The sequence below is a fragment of the Canis lupus genome, chromosome 19 (genome assembly GCF_011100685.1).
Source record: "Canis lupus familiaris isolate Mischka breed German Shepherd chromosome 19, alternate assembly UU_Cfam_GSD_1.0, whole genome shotgun sequence".
Lineage (NCBI taxonomy): Eukaryota > Metazoa > Chordata > Mammalia > Carnivora > Canidae > Canis > Canis lupus.
Genome location: NC_049240.1, coordinates 32944921 through 32967735, shown reverse-complemented (window position 1 = coordinate 32967735; position 22815 = coordinate 32944921). Strand labels below are relative to the sequence as shown.

General features: G+C 40.0%; 1 long non-coding RNA gene across 3 annotated transcripts; it reads left to right on the top strand.

Annotated features, from left to right (window-relative positions):
* The first annotated feature begins 11022 nt into the window (after window positions 1-11022).
* On the top strand, window positions 11023-21108 carry LOC119864476. Of its 3 annotated transcripts, none has more exons than XR_005374109.1 (5): window positions 11023-11350; window positions 11476-11843; window positions 13687-13755; window positions 14208-14307; window positions 18545-21108. It is a non-coding gene; the product is annotated as an uncharacterized LOC119864476 (long non-coding RNA). The 3 variants fall into 3 exon arrangements; XR_005374110.1 differs by having other exon boundaries at window positions 14038-14307; window positions 18548-21108; XR_005374108.1 differs by having other exon boundaries at window positions 14038-14307.
* Window positions 21109-22815: the final 1707 nt, after the last annotated feature.

Below are 22815 nucleotides of genomic sequence, written 5' to 3'. Positions count from 1 at the left end.
AAGCACAGTTAGTTAGACTCGTGTTAATGACTTCGAGGCTCCGGTTGTGATTTCCACACAGGCAGGGCTTTACCATGGCTACAGACTTTCTGTAAGAATCAGTAATTCCCCAAAGCTCCAGGGCCAGCCCTCAGTGGCCTCATTTTATAGTCTCTCCAACTGAGGGTTCATCTGGCCTCATGACTTTAATTACCACCCCAATGTGAACAGACTTCCAGAACTACCTTTTCTCATCTTTTGCTATCTTCAGAGCACCAGTCCTGAGGCCCAGGTTAAGTGGCTACCATGTTTTCACTGCCTCATCTACCCAAGCACACACTCCCACCATCACCAAAAACTCCATTTCCCTCTCAACTTTCTTATCTTTACAAATGATGCCTTTAAAAAAGGAGACTACCATCCCATTGAGAAGACTCCAGCTGTATGGAGTAGCCCTGATTATTCCAATGCTGTTCACAGCAAAAGAATTGAGTCCTCTGACTTTACTAAAAGGTCAAAAACTGAGCTCCTCTCATTCCCTGTAGCTCTTTGAAGCATGGAGTTTTGCCTAGATTATAAGTATAACCATTTTGGCCTGTTTTATTTCCTGTTCTAGATGTGTGAAGTCCTTCAGTGCAGAAATCACATTGCTATTTTTGTGTGTGGGCCTCACAGAACATCAAGTAGTATGTGCTCAGTAAATGCTTGCTGAAAGAATAAATAAGAAAAGGACAAATGAACATGTAAGATGTTCTCTTTAGGAAACCTCAGCTATGAGTTCTCTGGCCTTTGATGACAATACTGGTTCTTGTGGCAGTCCAATATCAAGCCTTCTCTCATTCTTTCTAAGTGTTTGGTAGCATAGTTAATAAGTGGCTTCTAAGGTTGTTAGTTCCATTTAAAAGGTGAGATGGTTAGAATTTGATTTTTGAAAATCAAATCTATAAATACTGATGCCTATTTTCCTCACTCGAAGGACAGAAAAAGTGGAACAAGCTCCTGGAAAAGGCAAGACTGGGGTTGGATAAGAATGCATTACCTCTTTAAAATTTGATACATATCATTGACCTTTGAGCACTAACCTTATGGGAACTACACTGAGAAGTTAATCCATAAAGAATTGTAATTCTCCTAAAGGCATCTCTTCTTGGGATAGGAAAATCATCTAGAGTTCTAAGAATTCTGCATTCAAGGTCACAGAATGGATTTTGATTTTTTTTTCCTTTTCAACCAAATGCATAAAATTGCATGGGTAGTATAAAGAAGCCAGGGTAAGAAACCCTACTAATGAACTGAGACTATCCTTTCAACATCAAAAATTTTGAGTAGAGTATGGATTAATGCTCAAGATGCACCAAGGGTACTCCTCAGAGAAAGATACCAACTTCACATGATCTCTAGTGATTAGGATTACTCTCCACAACCAAATATCTGAACTTCATGATATAATTGAAATCACTCCAGTGAATCCCAGCACACTTAGAATAAAATCCATACTCCTTACCATAGTTTGGGAAGTCCTACATCAAGTCCCCACCAGAAAAAAAAAAAAAAAAGTTCCCACCAGTTTTTCCTATCCCATCTCTTGCTACTCTCCCCATCACTCTTGAGATTCTACCCAGATCAGCTCTCTCCTGATTCGTTGGCAATATCAATTCCATGCTTCACTCTACTGAGCCACTTTTCACTTCCCAGTATATGGGGCCTGGAATGTTCTCCCACACCTTTGTATAGCTGGTTAATTCTCTTTCCTCAATAATAACTGAAAGTAGCATGCCAATGTCTCTCCCAGTGATTGTGTACCGCCTTTTTTTTTTCTTATAGCTCTTTCCATTGTTTGGAGTTTATCTATATATGATTGTATACCTCCTATTTGCTTATTTACCTATCTATGTATGTGCTTATTATCTGTCTCTTCTACTAGAATATAAATTCCTCCAGAAGATGGCCCTGCCAGTCTTTTCCAGAGGAGAGCCTGGCACAGAGTAGAAAACCACAGAAAAACGTAGCTCCCAACCTGGCACAAGAAAAAGCTGAATAATCTACAAAATACAACTTTCTATGAGCCAATCACAGACTGATGTCACAAGACAACCAATGAACTGAATTCCAAAAAAGTGATAAACCTCTTCAAATGGAGACAAGACGCACAAACTGTGTTTGACAGAGCGTGAGAGAAAGAAATGTCCTCTGTTAACGGAATGAATTCTGAAAGGCCAGATGTAGGCTGGTGTGAAAATTTAGAATGACAAAAAGCCCCAGACAGAAGAGGAACCTGTACTTGTTCACAAGCAATGTTTTATGGACTTGCACTGGGGGCTCCCGAGAATGACTGGGGGAAGGGCAAGACACCAGAGGATCTCCCTCCAAGGTACAGGGATGCTGGAGGCATGGAATGAGGAGCCAGGCATGAAACTCCATGTGTTTCCCTGAACCCTTGTCTCATATGAAACAAAGACTTAAGCCTCGAAGGAAAGATAGGAAATCTTTCTGCCCGGGGCCTAGACAAAATCCATAGCTTTTTTTTGGGGTGGGGGGAATAATAGGAAAATCTTTCTTTTCCTGGGGAGAGGAAGAAACCATTTTTAGTTCCAGGATCCTGCGTGGTTACAAAGCAGAAGTCTGCTATCATTGGAGGAGCAGCAAGAAATGATCTCTTGTCCAAGAGCCTCCACAGACATAAGGAAGAGTTGGACTGTTATTGCTGGGTGGGCAGCCATGCAGAAAATGCTCCACTCTTGAGCCCCAAATGCACAGAGTATGCATAAGACTAAGGCTGGACTGGAAGAACCAAAAATCCTCCTGTTCTCACTGTTAGCTTAGGAGTAAGTAACAAATAATAGCCTACTCCTCCTGAAAAGAGATGCAAGAGGTGGTGCAGGGATACAGAGAATGCTGAAAGCTGAATAGAGTAAGAACATTGAGGAAAACCTTACCACACCTTAGATCTCCTTCCAAGCACAGGGTAGCAGCAGCCCAGTGATGGAGAAACTTGAAGTCTGTGGTTGGTTGGCAACAACAAAACACGAATCCAGATCAGTGACCATCTACATGGACTCAATCTGATGCTCCTCCCACCAGTGGCCTGATTCAAGAAAAGACATAGCTATTTCCAGGCAAAAATAATACTTACCTCTGTCTCTATCTCTATACATGATGTCTGGCACATAATAAAAAAAAATTATGGGACATACATAGATGCAAGCCAAACAAAACCAGAAACAACCTCATAATCAAAAGATAAGGCCAGAACTGTGCTCAGAACCTTAGAGATAACACATATGTTGGAACAATCAGGTAGAATCTTTAAAATAACTAAGATCATTTATATTAAAAATCTAGTGAAAAAAATGAACAACATGCATAAACAAAAAACAACATGCATAAAAAAAGAGGGGGAATTCCAGCATGGAAATGAAGAATTATAAAAAGGAGTCAAGTAGAAATATTGTAAAATAATTTCAGGAGATATAGAAATGTATAATTATCACAATGGACTTATAATAAGACAGACGACACATAAGGAAAGAATTAGTGATCTTGAAGATAGGTCAATATAGAAATCATCCAAACTGAAATATATGAAGAGAGAAAAATCAGTGACTAAAAGCAAAAAGAGCATCTAAGAACTGTGAGACAACAGTATCAAGTGGTCAAACATATGGGTTATTGAAGACCTAGAAGGAAAAGACAGAGAAAACAGAGCCAAAAATATAAACTTAAAATAAGAAAATGGCTGAGGATCAAAGACAACAAATGATAGATTGAAGCAACACAGAAAATCCCAAATTTTAAAAAAAGATATTTATTTATTTATTTATTTATTTATTTATTTATTTATTTATTTGAGACAGAGAGAGAGAAGGAGAGAGAGAGAGAGGCAGAGACATAGGCAGGGAGAGAATCAGGCTCCATGCAGGGAGCCTAATGTGGGACTCGATCCTGGGACTCCAGGATCACGCCCCCAGTTGAAGGCAGGCACTTAACTACTGAGCCACCCAGGCGTCCCAAGAATCCCAAGTTTAATGAATGCAACCACATACCAAAACAGAGAGAGAGAGTTAGATAGAGAGCCCGTACACCGAGACTGATCATAATAAAATTTCTAAAAATCAAAGTCAAATAGAAAATATTGAAGGTAGACAGGATAAAGGAAACATCACAAACAGGACAGCAAAGAATACAACAGATATGTAGCTAAAACTATGCAAGCCAGGAGACAATAGTGACATCTTTAAAACACCAAAAGAAGAGAGAAAATAGCTGTGAAGTCACAATTTTATATACAGTGAAAATATCTTTTTGAAAATGGAGACCATTGGATTTTTTCAGGTTTTCAAACAAAAGCTATAAAAATTTACTGTTAACTGACCTGCACTAAGCATTAAGAAATGTTAAGTGAAATGCTTTAAGCAGAGGAAATTGGGTATTACTTGGATATTTGTTTCAACACAAAGAAATGAAATACACAGGAAATTATAAACAGGAGGGAAAATTTCTGTTATTTTTAATTGTTCTAAAGGATGATAATTTAAAGTACATGAAAAGATGCTTGACACCCTTAGTCATCAGGGAAATGTTAATCAAAACCACAATAAATTGCTATTTCAGAACCACTAGAATGACTTGCAAAGAAAAGCTAAACAATTGTATATGTTGGGGAGGACATTGAGACCCCAGAGATTCTCTACACTGCTAGTGGGAGTGCACAATGGGGTAGCTGCCCTAAAAAACAACCTAGCATTCTCTCAAACAGTTAAACACAGACTCACCACATGACCTTGCCATTCCACTCATAGGTATCTATCCAAGAGACATGAAAATATGTCCACACAAAAACTTGCACAGGAATGTTCATAGCAGCATTATTCATTAATAGCCAGAAGTTGGAACCCACTCAAAATCCATCAACTGACAAGTGAATAGACATGTGGTATATCCATATGATGGAATGTTATTCAGCATAAGAAACAATAAAGTACCAGAACATACTAAAACATGAATGAACTTTGAGAATGTGCTAAGTGAAGCCAATTACAAAGGATCATATATACAATTTAATGCATATTCATTATTTGAAATAGGCAAATCTAGAGAGACAAAGGCAGATTAGTAGATGGTAAAGGCTGAGTTATTGGGGCCTAGGGGATGATAGCCAAAGGGCACAGAGGTTCTTTTTGAGGCGATCAAAATGTTCTAAAATTTACTGTGGTGATGATGGTACATATCTGTAAGTATACCAAAAACCACTGAATTTTATGTTGTAAATGGGTTAATTGGTATATAAATTATATTTCAAAAAAGTTCTTTTTTTAAAAAAAAAAGATGTATTTATTCATGAGACACACACAGAGAGAGGTAGAGACATAGGCAGAGAGAGAAGCAGGCTCCCTGTGGGGAGTCCCAGGACTCCGGGATAATGCCCTGAGCCAAAGGCATATGCCCAATCACTGAGTCACCCAGGTGCCCCTTCAATAAAGTTCTTAAACTTAAAAGAAAAACTGACTCTAAGGCAGAAAAAGAGTAACAATGTAGTGTGAGCTTGATAACATATGAAGAAGTAAAGTATACAATAACAAATAGTACACAGGTTTGAAGGGAGCAAATGGAGGTTTAGTTTTGTAATCAAATGAGAATACTACAACTGAAAATACAATAACTGAAATGACCAATTCAATAACAATAAATTAGGGACAGAAAAAGAGGATTCATATCATATCAAAGGTATGTTGCTAGAAAATATTCAGATAAAGGCATGAAAAAAAAAAGATAAAGGCATGGAGAGAAAAAAGAGTAGAAAATGTGAGAAAGCATGTGCACATTTAATTGGAATTACAAAAAGAGAAAAAAGAAAAAAAGGGTACAAATAATATTTGAAGAGATAATGGCTAAAAAGATTTGCAAAGATTCAATAATGTCTCTGGAATCTGGAGCATCTGGGTGGCTCAGTCAGTTATGTGTCCAACTCTTGATTTTGGATCAGGTCATGATCTTGGGGTTGTGAGATCGAGCCTGGTGTCAGGCTCCCCACTCAATAGGGAGTCTGCTTGAGATTTTCCCTCTCCCTGTGACCCTTCCCCAGGTTGTGCACGCTCTATCTCATAAATAGATAGATAGATAGATAGATAGATAGATAAATAGTTTTTTAAAAAGAATGTATCTGAAGTCCAAGCAGAATAATACCAAGTAAATCATACTTGAGCATGTCATAATAAGTAAATTCCTGAAAACTGAAAACAAGGGAAAACATTTTTAAAGGCCAGAGAAAAAGGACTCATTACCTATAAAGTTGCAACAAAATGGTTTATAGGTAACTTCTAAAGATAATTTGTGGAAGTAAGGAGACACTGACATGGCACTTTCAAAGTGTGGACAGAAATTATCAGCCAACTTCAAATTCAGTATCCAATAAACATATATAAATTTGTAAGATGAAACTAATGTGGTTTTGTCATACATAAAGATGACTTGTTCATAATTGTTCTGCACTAAAATTAAGTTGAAGACTATCTCTCAGATTGAAATAAGGAACCGAGGAAGAGTAAAGAAATGGGAAGGTCTTATGCAACTAAAACACATAGAATTTAAGTACATAAATACAATAGCACAAAGTGAAAGAAGAGTAAATGGAGATAAATATTTACCTTGAATTATAGTTTTAACATGGTTAATATTTTTGATTTATACACATTACACAGAGAATCTACAGAACACAAATCCTCCCTGAGTGCAAAATGAGCATTTATCAAATTGGCCACATTATAAAAATAAGATGATTTTCAATGCATTTCCAGTGATTGAAATAGTAGTGTCTTCTCTGACTGTATGGATTTAAGCTAGAAATCCATTTCAAAAACGAAAACAAAAAACCTGAGAAATAATCAGAGGTCTTAAAATTAATGATAATCTCTGAATAATGCATGGGTCAAAGGATTACTTATAACGGGCAGTGCAGAATATTTTGAACTAGATGCTAATAAAAATATAAAATATATAAGCTTTGGGATGCAGCTAAAGCCATGTCTAGAAGGAAATTTTTAATCATAAATATATCTATTAAAAGAGAAATAATAAGTGATTGAAATATCCATCTCAAGAAATTAAAAAAAATTAACCCAAAGAAAATGGAGAGAAAAAAATAATAAAAAGCAGCTATTAATACAATGGAAAACAAGTGTATAGTAGAGAAAATCAGTACATACAAATTATTTGAGATTAATAAAATTGAAAATCTCTAATAATACCAAACAAGATAAAATCAAAGAAACCACAAATCAATATTAGTAATGTGAACATTACTACAGATCCTACAGAAAGAAACCACAAATCAATATTAGTAATGTGACATTACTACAGATCCTACAGATAACTAAAAGAAAATAATATCAACAACTTTATGCCAATAAATTTAACAGCAAAGATAAAATGCACACATTCCTTTAAAAAATACAGCTTACGAAAGCTGACAGGAAGAAAAAAATTAAAATTCCAATTTTGTGAACTAAAGTTAATTCTTTATTAAAAAGCTGTAACAAAACTTCATCCCCACATAACATTGGGGGGGATGTTGTATCATTTTTGTCAGTTGTAACATTTTTAAAACAATGAAGAAAGAAATAAAACCAATCTCACAGAAATTATTCTAGAAAATAGAGAGGACACTCGTCTCAACCAGTATTATGAGGCCAGCATAACCTTGATTTAGAATATTTTCAAGAACATTAGGAGAAAGGAATATTACAGTCCAATCTCTTTCATGAATATAGACACAAAAAGTCTCCACATAATATTAATAAATCAAATCCAAAGAAATGTAGAAGTATAATACAACATGAACAAATTGGGTTTATTCCAGGGATGCAATGCTTATTTAATATTTAAGAGTTAATGAGTGCATTTGTCATATAAATGGAATAAAATCCATGCTATCATTTCAACAATTGCAGGAAAATCATTTGATCAAATTTAACCTTAGTCCACAAAAAAATTCCTAGCAAATTAGGAATCGATAAAAATTATCTTAATTAATGGATTCCTTATAAAAACCTTTCAACTGACATCATAATTAATGCTAAAATATTTAAACTTTTACCGCTAAGAAACAAGACGAAAGTACTTGCTACCACATTTCTATTAACATTGTCCTAGAAGTTCTATGCAGAGCAAGAAAGCAAGAAAAGTAAATAAAAACCATTATATGATGTGTTAGGTTCCTGTGACTAATATAATAAGTCAACACAAATTTGGTGGTTCAAACAGAAATTTATTCTCTTATACAGGTCTGGAGACTAGAAACCCAAAATTGAACAATTGTGCTCTTGGAGAACTCTAGGGGAAAATCCACGTCTTGTTTCATTCACTTCTGGTAGTTCCAGGCTTGAGACTATGTCATATTAATCTTTTCCTCCATGTCCATAGAAACTCTCTCTATGTGTGTATCGTCCTTTATTTCTCTCCTATAAGGACACAGCATGATGGCATTTAGAGTCCATTCAGTTAATCCAGGACAATCCCCTTACCCCAAGATCCTTAATTTAATTATCTCTGCAAAGAGCCTTTTTCCTAATAAAGAAATATTTACAAATTTCAGAGATTAGGATTTGACATCTTGGGGATCCCTGGTTGGCTCAGCGGTTTAGGGCCTACATCTGGCCCAAGGTGTGATCCTGGAGTCCCGGGATGGAGTCCCACATCAGGCTCCCTGCATGGAGCCTGCTTCTCCCTCTGCCTGTGTCTCTGCCTCTTTCTCTCTTTCTCTGTGTCTCTCATGAGTAAATAAATAAAATCTTAAAAAAAAAATATTTGACATCTTTGGGTAGCCATCAATCTACCCTAATAGAAAATGAGTAAATAAAATTATCATCATTTATAGACAATATGATTTTATGAATAGAGATAAACTGTAAGATAAGTGAATTTGCTGGGGTTACTAGATAAAAAGCACTATTTAAAAATTAATGGCATTTGACATACGATCAACAACTAGAAAATAAACTTTTAAAAAGATATCATAAGCATTAGCATAAAAACCCACTAAATATCTAGAAATAAGTCAAACAAGTGATGCACAACATCTCTACGATGAAATACTACCATAACTGCGACACGTTGAGAAGGCCTAAATAACTAGAGGGATAGATCATGTTTCATAGATTGAAATATTCAATATTGTAAAGATATTGGTGCAGCCACTCTGGAAAACTGTGTGGAGGTTCCTCAAAGAGTTAAAAATAGATCTGCCCTACGACCCAGCAATTGCACTGTTGGGGATTTACCCCAAAGATACAGATGCAGTGAAACGCCAGAACACCTGCACCCCGATGTTTATAGCACCAATGTCCACAATAGCCGAACTGTGGAAGGAGCCTCGGTGTCCATCGAAAGATGAATGGATAAAGAAGCTGTGGTCTATGTATACAATGGAATATTCCTTAGCCATCAGAAACGACAAATACCCACCATTTGCTTCCACGTGGATGGAACTGGAGGGTATTATGCTGAGTGAAATAAGTCAACTGGAGAAGGACAAACATTATATGGTCTCATTCATTTGGGGAATAAAAAAAATAGTGAAAGGGAATAAAGGGGAAAGGAGAAAAAATAAGTGGGAAATATCAGAAAGGGAGACAGAACATGAAAGACTCCTAACTCTGGGAAAAGAACTAGGGGTGGTGGAAAGGGAGGTGGGCAGGCGGTGGGGGTGACTGGGTGGCAGGCACTGAGGTGGGCACTTGATGGGATGAGCACTGGGTGTTATTCTGTATGTTGACAAATTGAACACCAATAAAAAATAGATTTATTTTGAAAAAATAAAAATATTGGGTCTCCCTACATTGATCAATGGATTCAAGGCAATCCAAATACAATTTTTCACTCTTTTTTTTTTTCAAAAAGATTTTGTTTATTTGAGAGAGAGGAAGCATGGGCAGGAGGAGGGGCAGAGCAAGAAGCAGGCTCCCCACTGAGCCACCCAGACTCTGATCATTGCTTTTTAAAATTGAAGTTGCCAAGCTGATAGTAGAATTGTGTGGGAACACAAGGGTTCAATAATCATCAAGATAAGCTTGAAAAACAGAAACAGTAATGTACTTCTTAATATTACCAGGTATCAAGACTTAATATAAAACTGAAGTAATTAAGATAATGGCATGAGTAATTAAAACATACTGGCATACTTATGGGGAAAAAAGTCCATAAAGAGAGAAGCACAAACATCACTCTTTCCTTAAGTATTTTTTCCTTCCAGACTCTCACCCTCTCCTCATCCTTCGTGGCTTATCTAGTGTACATTTTTTAAATAAGATAATTGTCTGAACATTGATCTTAGCCCTCTACTGTAATCTTCTGGAGGGAAAGTAACAAATCTACTATGTCTTTATACATCATAAATGCTAGCCCCCTCTGTAATTTCACATGCGGAAAGGAGGTCCTGCAGAGAACCTTCTAGATGATCCAATCCAACTCCCGTGTCTTACTGAAGAGCAAACTTCAATTCTGAGAGGTAAAGAGACCTGCCAGAGTAAAATATGTAGTTAACGGAGGAAACAAACCTAGAGTCTGGGTAAGAGAAATTCTAAGCTGACAGGAAATTCTAACATCTCTGGCTCCCTATGAAAAATACGAAGAATATACTCTAACCCCCTATTAAAAAATAGCCTTTGCTCTTTGTACATTTCTTGTAATATTGTGATCTGTTTTCCATTAAGACCTGGCAAGTATCCTCAGAATGGATTTTCGTTTATAGAGTCAATCCTCTGGGGAAGGAGGAGGATGGAAGGCAAGGCAAGAAAGGCAGCTCCAGCATCTCTGAGCTCTGTTTGCTCTCTTCACTCTAAACCTTGAGCAAGGAAGACATCTCGACAAGTGCTCCTGGTAGTACCGTTGAGGTGGGCAGATGAGGAACGATAAAGCAGCACCCACTACAGAAGACAGGAGGATAAGGAGACCCCAGTAGTTGACTGGAGTAAGCTGAATAGAGGTGAAGAAGTTCCATCTCGTAGGTCACAATCTGAGTTCTGCATTGATTTCTCCTTTGAAATTCTATCACATATGAACGTTCATTTCAGCTCTTCATAAGGTGTCACGGGAAGGGCCATAACCCAGACCTAAGAATAGTGTTAACAGGCAGTAGTTCTGTTTCTCCTCCAAGGTCAGTGCTGAGGCCCAGAAGTAATCCGAGAGCACTCAAAGAGGAAGGAGAATTTGGGGGAACAAAAGTAGCCAACCTAATGGCCAGTGGACCCATCTGAGCCAGAAATCTCTCTACCGCACACTTTTCTCTGTTGCATGTGTTAAGATTTATTTGTGAAAGAAGCTACTGTTACCTTCTTCCTCCTCTGGCATGTGAATCTGACCTCACTCCATCACAAAGGTCTGGTCATACCTTTCTCTTATCAGAAAAATGGTCTCCTTACTACGCGGGAGAGTAGCTCACAAATAGACAATCCAACTTCTCACAAGCCAATTTTCTCACTCTCTTTCTCTCTCTGCCCTCAGGCTTCTGTCACAACATGAAGCTCTCTGTCGGGAAATACCTTTGCATCTGATGGCTTTGAAATGAATTGCCAACAGTCAGGTGGGAAAGAGGAGAGCTGGGGCAGGTATCTCAGCACCAAGAGACCCAGACATCACAGATCCCAGCAGCATTCCAACAGGAACAGAGAGGCACTTCCAGAGTTGGGAAACAAGACTCTTCCAACTAGAAAAAAAAATTAGTTTAAACTTTAGCTCCAAATCACCACACTAGCTGCCCCAGAGAGTCAGCCAGGCTCTCAGTGGAAATAACTGGTGGGCAAGGGTTAATATCTATACCCTGAAAATCTCATCTGTCTCTGCCATGATGGACAGGTCCATGTCAAGACAAGGTAACCATGGGAAGAGAAAGAGCCTTCTTTTTCTCTCTCAACCCTCCATAATGCCCTGTTGTGTCTGCGAAGGAATGGGGTTAGAAAGTATGGTGAGAAATTTCACCACATCAAACTGTCTCAATCCCCTTTTTTATAGCTGTTATGGAAAATGGAGGAAGTGTTTAAGCCCTTGGTCCATATGTTTTAAAAAATAATTATAAAATAAGAGAAATATGCATTTCATGCATGAAGCATTTTAAGACACTGGAGTATGAATTTCACAAAAGCCCATGCTTAGGTCAGAACACTGGTTGGCATTCATCACTTACTGTAAACCTTGACTTTAGTGCCTGGATTCCTGGGGAGGCTGTGTCTGCTTCAGCAGCTCCTGCCAGCTTTCAGAGTGCATAGCTCTCTGGTATCACAATTTCACATTGTGAGAGAATGTGTCATTCAGGACATACTCCTATAGTCCTTGGTACAACTCATGGTGAAAATGACCAAATGATATGTTCTCTGTGGGTTCCTTTTGTTTTTCCTTTGAAAAGACTTCAGGAGAGATTTGATAGATTTTTTTACGAATCATAAGCTTTGTTGAGCGGGGAGGAGTGTGACCACTTATTTATTGAAAAATTATATAATAGAACAGAATGGCTGAGGTGACAAGTTCTAGGGCTAGTCTGCCTGGCTTTACTTCTTATATCCATTAATTACCAGCTGTGTAGACTTGGATTGTCTGTCTCAAAAAATCTTCATAAATGATAAAATAGGATCATAACAGAACTTAGCTTCATGGATTATTGTATGTAAAGGAACACATTGCTGACAAAGTACATATTGACTGGTGGCATTAAATACTTAAGAGAACCTCAACATCCATTGGGAAACTTCCTTTTATTTGTCCTTTTAAATATAAAAAGTAGTAAAGAGAAGAAAAAACATTCTTGTTGCCCTCCTCAAAGGAAAGCATTAGTTAAATTTAATATATTTCCCTCTGGTCTTTTTATGACACAGATCAAAAAAATCATACACATAGTTGTAAATTTGCTATTAATCCCAATCAAGGAGATGCCTTGTAAACATAAATGTACTGGGCGACCTTATCTCATTTTGCTTGATGCACTGTCCAGAGTGGTCTCTGTGGTCATTCTGTGGAGCACTCCTGCTTCCCCAGCCAGAGGGCAATAGCCCCAGGGGGGATTTTTGCAAACATAGGTCTCTCATTTTATAAACATAGGTCTAGGCAAATTCTCAAGAAATAGTTGTAGAACAGGATTGCGAAGCCATGGGGTTATTTATTATTGTTATGGTAGTAATATTGAAAGGGAAAGACCTGAGCCGAAACCAAGAGTCAGATGCTTAACTGCCTGTTAAGCATCACATCACATCCACACAGGTGCCCTGGAACAGCTGATATTTCTAAGTAACAGTTACTCTTGATGAATTCAAAGAAGAATCCCAAGTATTACATTTTGAGGATAGCTTTTGGTCCCATTAGGGATAGCATCAAAGCTTAAGAACAGGTTTGGAGATTTCTATGGAGGAGCAAGGATACTCGAGTAGCCCAGACCAAAGATGGATGTTCATTGAATTCCATAAGGGTCCAGCTTGAGGAGAGTCACAGATGCTGGGATGGTGGAGGAAAGGCACATCTCCTCTGTTGGCCCCATCAGGTGGGGTGGTTGACAGTCTGGGCAATCTGACAGGACTGGCTCTCACAGATAAGTCAGTGTTTTTCTGTGAAGTCCATCTCATCCTTTGCTCGGTGGCACACTTACTCCTAGTCTTGTTGAGGAATTTCTGCTTGATCCAGAATTGCTTTCAGGAGATTAACCTTTGTCTGTTATTTATGTGTCACTAGGAATGAATCACTGTGCTCCTGCCCCCAGATGGCTTACTTCTTTAAGCCTCTTCTATCACTGCAGAAAAGGTATTTCTGGCTTCCATGTCAGACAACAGGGAAGGGAAGAATTTGGGGAGTGTCAGATCCACCCTAGGTCCTGGATTTGTACTATAAAAATGGTCCCAACATAGCACCTGCTCTTGCTCTTAGTTTTCATCAAAGGTCCTGGCACTCTCCTCCTAATGACCCTGACTTTGGGGTTTTCCTATCTTCCTCTCAACTATAGAGCAGCACACACTGACTTTCTCATTAGATCCTTACAATAATAGTACAGCTGGTAGAGAAGAGACCAATTTTTTCATTTCACAGATGGATAAATTAAGATTTCGAAAAAGGAACTGTCAAAGCAAATGTACGTAGAGTTTAGTGGCAGAGCCAGGAGTAGAATCCAGGTGCCCTGACTTGGGCCTAGAACTTCTCAGCAGCACACCACCATGGGAAGATGGTGTGAGAAGTTTGGACCAGTAACCCTTTTTCAGGGCCAGATCTTCTTGCCATTCAAGTAAAGACCAGCCTTTGGTGGAAGAGGTTGTTTGACCCCTGGGGAGCTTCCACCCACCTCCGCAGGTCTGCCCACAGGTGAGAGGAGAGGTGCAGGGTGGGGTGGGAGGTCAGAGTGGCTGTACTTGGCCTCTGTTATTACCAGTCCCTGAGGTGGTCCAAGATTTCTTTCTAGTGGAACTGAACATTTTTTCTCCAACACTCCAGAGAAATAAGGTCTTATACGTGCAATATTTTTTTTAAAAAAAGATTTTATTTATTTATTTATTTATTTATTTATTTATTTATTTATTATTTAGTTAGTTATTTGAGAGAAAGAGAGCACAAGAGAGAAAGCAAGCACAAGTCGGGGGAGGACAGAGGCAGAGGGAGAAGCAGGCTCTTCACAGGGAACCCCAGGTGGGGCTCAATTCCAGGATCCTGGGATCATGACCTGAGCCAAAGGCAGATGTTTAACCAACTGAGCCACCGAGGTACCTCTATATGTATAATCTTACATGTCTCCTTAATAATCCCAAGTCAAAATTCACATTTTAATAGTTTATATTTACACTTTACTCCTTTTTATTTTTCTCTGGTTGCCAGGGTATCTGTGCTGCTGATCTGTGCTGAGGGAGGTAGGCTGTGTTGATATGGGGGTGGAGGTCACTTGTCCCAGTCTGTCAGTTCTAATGATGACATGGTAACAGGAGCCACTACTCTCTGAGTATTTACTTGACTACATGCCCTTGGTGTCAAGCACTGATAATATATTAATGTGTAATATGTATGTTTATATCATATATTTATATATACATATTTATCTTGTATAAAATATTGTTGAATTGATTTGAATTGAGCTAAACAAACACAAAATACGGTATACTAAGGGCTATAACAGACTACTTATACCTCATTATAGAATAAATTAGTTCATATTAAATTAGTCCTCCATTATACATTATATATTCAGTTGCTCCTCTGTTACAGGAGGACCTGTCCTCTTGTAAGTGTGAAGACAAAGGAATTGGTAGCATGTGATCACTATGAGTATCAGGTCTGGAACCTGTCACTCTCAAGCTTAAATCTCTGTTTTGACACTTACACCTCTGTGGCCAGGGTCAAGTTAGCTAACTTTCCCCAGTTTCAACTCTGCTATCTGCAAAACGGATATGATAATGGCCTCATCCCATAAACGAGATAAAATCAGAATTCATGGAGCACCTGGAACAATGCTCAATAAATATTAGACATTGGTATCATTACGATTAATTGGATGAGAAGATAATGTGGGGGTGGTCATGAAGCGGAAGACTCAGAGAAGGCAGGATAGACAGGCTTCCTGGCAGCTGTTTAAGGGGTGGACTGCAGGGATGGGAGTCTGCAGAAAGAAGGTTGGTTCTGAGTCTATTTCGAATGCCAAGGATAATGAGGAAGGCTCCTAGGGGTCAAGTCTGAGAGATGAGATGGTGTCACCAACTAAGAGATGCTTCATGAGAGGAAAGGATGAGCTCTGTCCTGATGCCGTTCCCTTTCAGGTGCTGTGAGACCCAGAGGAGAGATGACTACAGTCCATAGGGCATGTGGCTCTGGGCTTCTGCTTTATCTCTTTCAAAAATTAAGACAATGGGTCACCTGGGTGACTTAGTAGGCTAAGTGTCTGCCTTCAGCAAGGGTCATGATCTCAGGGTCCTGGGATCAAGACCCACACTGGGCTCCCTGCTCAGTGGGGAGCATGCTTCTCCCTCTCCCTCTGCAACCCACTTGTGCTCTCTCTCTCTCTCGTGTGCATTCTCTCTCTCTCTCTCTCAAATAAATAAATAAATAAATAAATAAATAAATAAATAAATACATTCTTTTTGAAAAGATAAAGACAACAATTGGATAAAATTTGCAGTGAAGTAAGTCAGTCGGAGAAGGACAAACATTATATGTTCTCATTCATTTGGGGAATATAAATAATAGTGAAAGGGAATATAAGGGAAGGGAGAAGAAATGTGTGGGAAATATCAGAAAGGGAGACAGAACCTAAAGACTGCTAACTCTGGGAAACGAACTAGGGGTGGTGGAAGGGGAGGAGGGCGGGGGGTGGGAGTGAATGGGTGACGGGCACTGGGGGTTATTCTGTATGTTGGTAAATTGAACACCAATAAAAAATAAATTTAAAAAAATTTGCATAGCAGTAGTAGGGGAAGCTGTGTGTGTGCATGACATCACCCATGGATAATATGGAACCTTCTCAGTTTTGACACTATTGACAATTTGGATGGGATGGGTTTTTGTTGTGGTGGTGAGGAACTTGCCTGTGCATGGTAGGACATTTAGCAGCACCTCTGGCCTCTATCCACTGGATGCCAGTAGCATCCCCTTTCCTTGGTTACAACAACCAAAAATGCTTCCAGGAAGTTGCAAAATGTCCCTAGGGGAGAGGGGTGGGAACAGAACACAATTCCCCTAGTTGGGAACCACTGGCTGGAAGAAAGGCAAGAGGTAAAAGACCTGAACTTGGAAGTTCACCAACATTTAAAAGGAAGATATAGGAATAAAAATGTGAACGATCTAAAGAGGAGAGTTGAAGAAAGAAGTGTTCGGAAAGTTCATCTCTTTAGAGAGGTTACATAAGATATGGACACAGAAAGAAAATCTTTGAATTCAGTGCCGAAGAGGTGCTTGGTGACCTGATTCATAGGAGTGACCAGGGGCAGGGGCTTAAGGGTGGAAATAAATGGAAGACACAGGAGAGTCAGTGAAAGTAAACTTGACTTTCAGTAAACTTAAGAAATGAAGGTATGAGGAGCACAGTAATTAAAGGGGTGGAGCACGAAGGGAGTGTCTTCTAAAGAATGAAACTTCTTTACGTACCTAGTGCTAGTTGGTGAGCTCTTTGAGGACAATGGCCATATCTTCCTTCTTTTTGAAATGTCATATGGATTTATGGAAAAGGCTCAATAAATACATGTTGGTTAAATCAGGGACTTGTTTTGTACCCTTTCTTGGACTGTGGATATTTTAAAACAACCCCAGGAAGAAAGCAATGTTTAACACAAAGGGATGAATCACAAATGGCACAATTTCAGACATGAGTCAGAGATATTTTGGGTGTAGACTTGCCTTGTGTCCTGTAACCATACCACCTACTCACCTCACATTTCCCATATGAACCGATTGTTCTTTTCGCTGCCAACCAGACTTTATTCCCTAACTCAAGCTGTGGGTAATCATTTCACCCTTAACTAATTGACGGTGACAAATGGCTACTAAATTGAGCAGATAAGGAGAACAAATTTGGTGTCCTTGTCTTTCCTGGACTCTTCAGGCTGGGCAAGATTGGAATGTTCCTCTGGATTGAATCGCACAAAATTGTACTGTCAATCTTAAGGATGTCTGCCTGAGTTAATGAGATGCAAATAGTGACACATCAGAAAAAAAGCCCCACTGAAAAACCTCATAACTTATAATGTTGTCCTAAGGGCGGCAGCAGAGTACATAAAAGGAGAGGGAATAAGACCACAGCTCGCAGGATGACTTTGGAATGATGAGTTGTTGGTTTATCTATAGCTCATGAACCTAATCTCAGCCTCAAAAGATGAATGAGAGCAGATTCTGAGAAAGGAAATCTCTTATTCGAAGACGTCGAATTGTCATTTTGGAAAGCCACAAACAAAGGCGAAGTTTATTTTCACTTGGTTTTGACCTCAGGTCCTGTCTCCTCCCCCAGAAGAGCTCATAACCAGAAATAGCTTTTTGTTTTAAATTTGGTAACCAATAACACTTACACTAAGAACCGCCGAGAAATCAGGACTGATTCAGGCCTTACCACCTAGCAGTAGCTGGGTTAACGTGTACTGAACTAACAGGAGTGATTTTTTGTTTTTGTTTTCTTTTTTTGAACTGGTGCAGTTTAAAGTCAGATTTTGAACGTCTAATTTGACTTTACATAAAAACTCAGAAAAGTCAGCCTAGCATCAGGTGACGCCTTGGCTTTGAGGAGAACAGCTCTTAGGTAAGACCCAACTTTTGATGTATCGCTGAACAGCGAGCTTAATCAGGACGCCTTTCCTGAAGCCCACATGATAAGCAGTGACATGCTAATTGAAATGTACTTTCCCCAGTGAACCACTTAACAATTTATATAAATATCAAAGCCCCGGGCTTTACTGTCAGTCTTTGTTTGGGAATGAGGAATTTATAAAAAACATATGTTTCCAACTGTCATTGACAGAGTGTTCTGAAAATATGGCCACTGAATCACATCCGACTTTTCTTTTTGTAGACACAAAACTAGTCAGGGTGCATTTCTCTGTTAATAACATCTTTTTTTTTTTTTTTTTTCCAGAAGGAATCTACTCCACACTGGGGTTTCATTACCAAATTCTGGGGAGCTGTTCATAATGAAGACGGTGTCGAAGAAAAGAATGGCCAGGGAGAAGGGGCTAATGTATTTGAAATTCTAATTCTGAAAGATGAGAAAAAGGGAATTATGAGAGAATGGTAATCCTAACGAACAATATTGTCTAGAGGCAACTGTTAGACATGAGTCTAGGTCCCTTTCATAGGCCGAGTTCTGAGATTGGAAGTGAAATCCTTCCCAAATCTGGAGACCTTCTTGTATGAGTTGGGAGACGGACAGTCAGACTGCGATCCTAAAGTCTGGCTCACAGAAGGACTTGGGAGTTGAGCGGAAAGTGTGAAATCCTACAATAACTGTATCATTGTGCCAGACAGAGCCTCCTTTGTCTCTGTAAGCTATCTGACTTTCCCATAGGGTTCCTTTCCCCAAACATGCCTCAAATTGTGTTGCTTAATGAAAAATGCTGCTCAGGACAAGGTAGTTTTCACCAACGGTCATACATGGTGGACATTCTAGTAATTCTAGTCCTATGGGAGAGCAGGCGGGGCTTAGGCAGCTTGGGAAAATGAGTTCTGAGAGTGGCACCCAGAAAACTGCCCGGCTGGTGGGGCAGAGAGAACGGGTCATATGTCAGCCCATGTCCTCTGCAAGCCTCTCCAATGCATCTTGAAAATGCCACGGCCCCTGAAACCCATGCAATTGTTTTGCTTCTGGTCTAAGTATAAATCTTTTAATTGCGTGTCCTAAGCCTTGAGACATTTATGTGGAATTGTTTTGGGGGGAAAAAAAGAAAGGAAGGAAGAAAGGAAGGAAGGAAGAAACTTGCTGGCAGTCAAGCGATCTGCATTTCATTTCAATTTAGATAGTTTTGCTATACAGTTTTTTCCCAAGGTTTCCTGGATTTCAATAATATATCTTTCATCACCAGATCACCAAAAACTGGTTGTGTTGAGCTGTCCCTGGGGCTTTGGAGTGCATATCAGGGATTACTTTATAAGTGGGAACTTATGAATTGTATTGGGTTTACAAATGACTTGTTTTTCTCAGTTTAATGGTCAAACCATGAAACCGATAACTTATTCCTGGAAGGGTATGTGTATGATATGTTAATGGGTCTTTGAGAACGGGATTAAAATGCAATCAACACATACACACACACACACACACACACAAACCCCAAGTTTTAAATAAGACATTTACTGAGTAGATAAGCTCTGACTGCTATGAAATGCCGGCTTAAAGTGTCCATTTTAATGTGTTCATACATCTCTCTACCCTTGACCAACTGCTCTAAGAACATTGGGGCTGACTTATAAAAACTCTTGGCAGCAATCATTTAACCTTGCAACCCGAGCAAGGCATTGTGCACCTCAGTGGACTTCTGGCAGGAACCAACAGCAAGTGGAGAAGCCCTGAGTTCCAGTGCTCGCTGACCTGTATGGTGGAAGTTGCTGGGTGCTGAAGGTGGTGGGTACGGAAGGACAAGTGAGCATGGCACCTTTCTGAGCACATCAGTTTTATTTCCCAACAGTCTGATGGCTGTAGCAGGGCAGGGGGGGCCGATAGGTGTGTGTGTGTGGGGGGGGGAGTTTCTACAAAAGACAAGTTTGGATTTCCACTTTATAGGAATGAAGGATCCTGTGCTTGCCAAATTGCAAAGGCATAGAAATATCCCAGGCGGGGAGCAGGGAATTCAGCTGCAGCCTTTGGAGTGGAGGTGATTTATGGCAGGCCAAAGGAAGAGTCCAGGTCCACACAGTGAGGGAGGTGGGAATTGAGAAGGCAGACCAGGAAAATGTTAAGAAGCACTGAAATTTTCCTGCCTGTCCAAACGCTGTCTCAGTATAACATTGTGGGGAGTTGGGTGTAAATGAATCAGAAACATATGGATTAAACTTCCCTCCATGGGTGGAGGGGGGGATGGTGGGAAATAATGATTGTCAAACTGGGGGTGTGGATGATTCTAATGTGAACCCACTTGAAGAATCTCCCAGCTGACTGACAGATGAACGTTCTCCTCATGATGGCCTCTCTCCAGTTTTGGAGGACACTTACACTGAAAGCTGATAGTCAAAACTGCCTCTTTAATTCCCAAGATGATAGATGTTCTGGTGTTCACTGCGTATCCCTTCCTGTACCCTCCACCTCCAAGGCCACCTCCAAACTGTAAGTAAGGTCTTTCCATTGCCTTCCTAGGACACCCCTTGGCTGCCACTGCTCTTCCCCTTTCAGGTTTGGTGGCTTTTTAGCCCAGTGATTTTACTGGTAATTCCCTTCCCACCCCCACCCCCACAAAGATATAGATTAAGAATGCGTATTGTTTAAAGTTGTAGCATCATTTCCCTGCCACATGCATTCTACGTGTGACAATTTTGGTTAATGTTAAAAACAATAGGGGCACCTGGGTGGCTGGGGCACCTGAATAACTCAATGGTTGGGCCTCTGCCATCGGCCCAGGGCATGATCCCGGGGTCCTTGGATCAGTCCCACATTGGACTCCCTGCATGGAGCCTGCTTCTCCCTTTGCCTGTGTCTCTGCCTCTCTCTCTGTGTCTCTCATGAATAAATAAATAAAATCATTTTAAAAGAATTAAAAAATTTCATTTGGAGAGTTTGTAGTTCTGTGACAAGTTGCTGGGTCACTGGAGTGATTCTTGGGTTGAGGTGCCTTTGAGGGAAGGTTAGAGGAACGAGAGACAGCATTACAAAGGAGTCTCCTGAAAGTAATCTGAATCTGAAACTGGATATAGCTGTGTGGATTCTACACGGGCAGGAAATAATCATCATAACATTTTTGGGCTGCTGACAATGCTCTGGGCACTATCCTAAGATTTCAACGCATCCTTTTGAGAGTAATTGTGGGTGGGGGAGTGTATGATACCCATTTTACAGTTGGGAAAACTGAACCGCAGAGATGTCAATCACATATTTATGTTTGCAAATCTAGTAGTACACAGGAGGACTGAGGTGAGACTCCCCAGCAACATTTAAGAGAGTGCCCAAGAACTCAGTAATCCAGACAAATGCAATTTATCTTTTGTTCTTTTTGTCAGTTTAGTTAAGAAAAAAATTTTTTTGACTCAAGTATAGGTGATGCACTATGTTCCATTAGTTACATTAGTTTTAGGTGTACCAGATAAATGGTACTTAAAAGCAAGATTTTTTAAAATTTAAAATTCATGCCAAATAATTGGCATTGAGCATGTTATCACAATTTTATTTTATTTTATTTTTTTTAAGATTTTGTTTGTTCATTCATGAGAGACATAGAGAGGCAGAAACATAGGCAGAGGGAAAAGCAGGCTCCCTGCGGTGAGCCCAGTGCAGGACCCTAGGATAATGACCTGAGCCAAAGGCCGACACTCAACTGCTGAGGCACCCAGGGGCCCCATCACAATTTTAAAGAAAGACAGACTTTGACCGTACAGTTGCACAATCCAACACCCCCTCCTTCGCCCCAGACTGGGCTCTGGTGCTCACCACTCCATGGTGCCCACCCTGTTCCCAACAAGTACCTCCATCACCACCAACCGTTCCACCACTCCCCACACCCCAAGGATGGTGAGATGTCTTGGAGATATGAAGTCAGAAGCCAGGGAGGGTTGAGCAGACTAGGAGTGAAGCATGACCTATCGCTGAGGAGTGGAAAACCATTGAACCCAGGTGACAACAAAGTAATAAGGTGGGAGGGACCAAGAGAAGAACTTGAAACCAGAACTGCCCAGGATTGTGGAAAGAAGCTAAATCAGGTAAGGAGTGCACCCAGGGGCTGAAGGAACTGTTGGGGTTTGTATTGTAATTGTACCAGGCTTCCTACCTCCTGGAGAGGGGACAGACAACATAGTGGGATTGGGGCAGGCAGGGTTCTGCAAAGCCCAATTGCATGTAAGCCCATAGGCAAGGTGGGAAGGATTCAGAAACCCCCTGGGGGTGCTCCTAGGAGATGATGAGGAAATGGACAGTGGGGTCTGAAAGGGAATCCAGGGGCAGCTGTGAGTAGCCAGTGGGGAGAGGAGCCAGCCCCACCCCTGACTTCAGAGAAAGGTCTCCTGAGGAGTGTTTATAGCCAAATAACTCATTCCTCTCCACCACAGTGGTGACTACTGATCGTCTCTTTAGAGAGTGGGGAAACTGAGCCAATGACCATTCAGCCACTTGCCCAACTTGCGGTTCCCACGAGGTAGAAATGCATCGTGAGCTCTGACAGGTGCCTTCACTGTTGGGGACCCCTTGGGGGACTGGGAGACGTCAGGGCA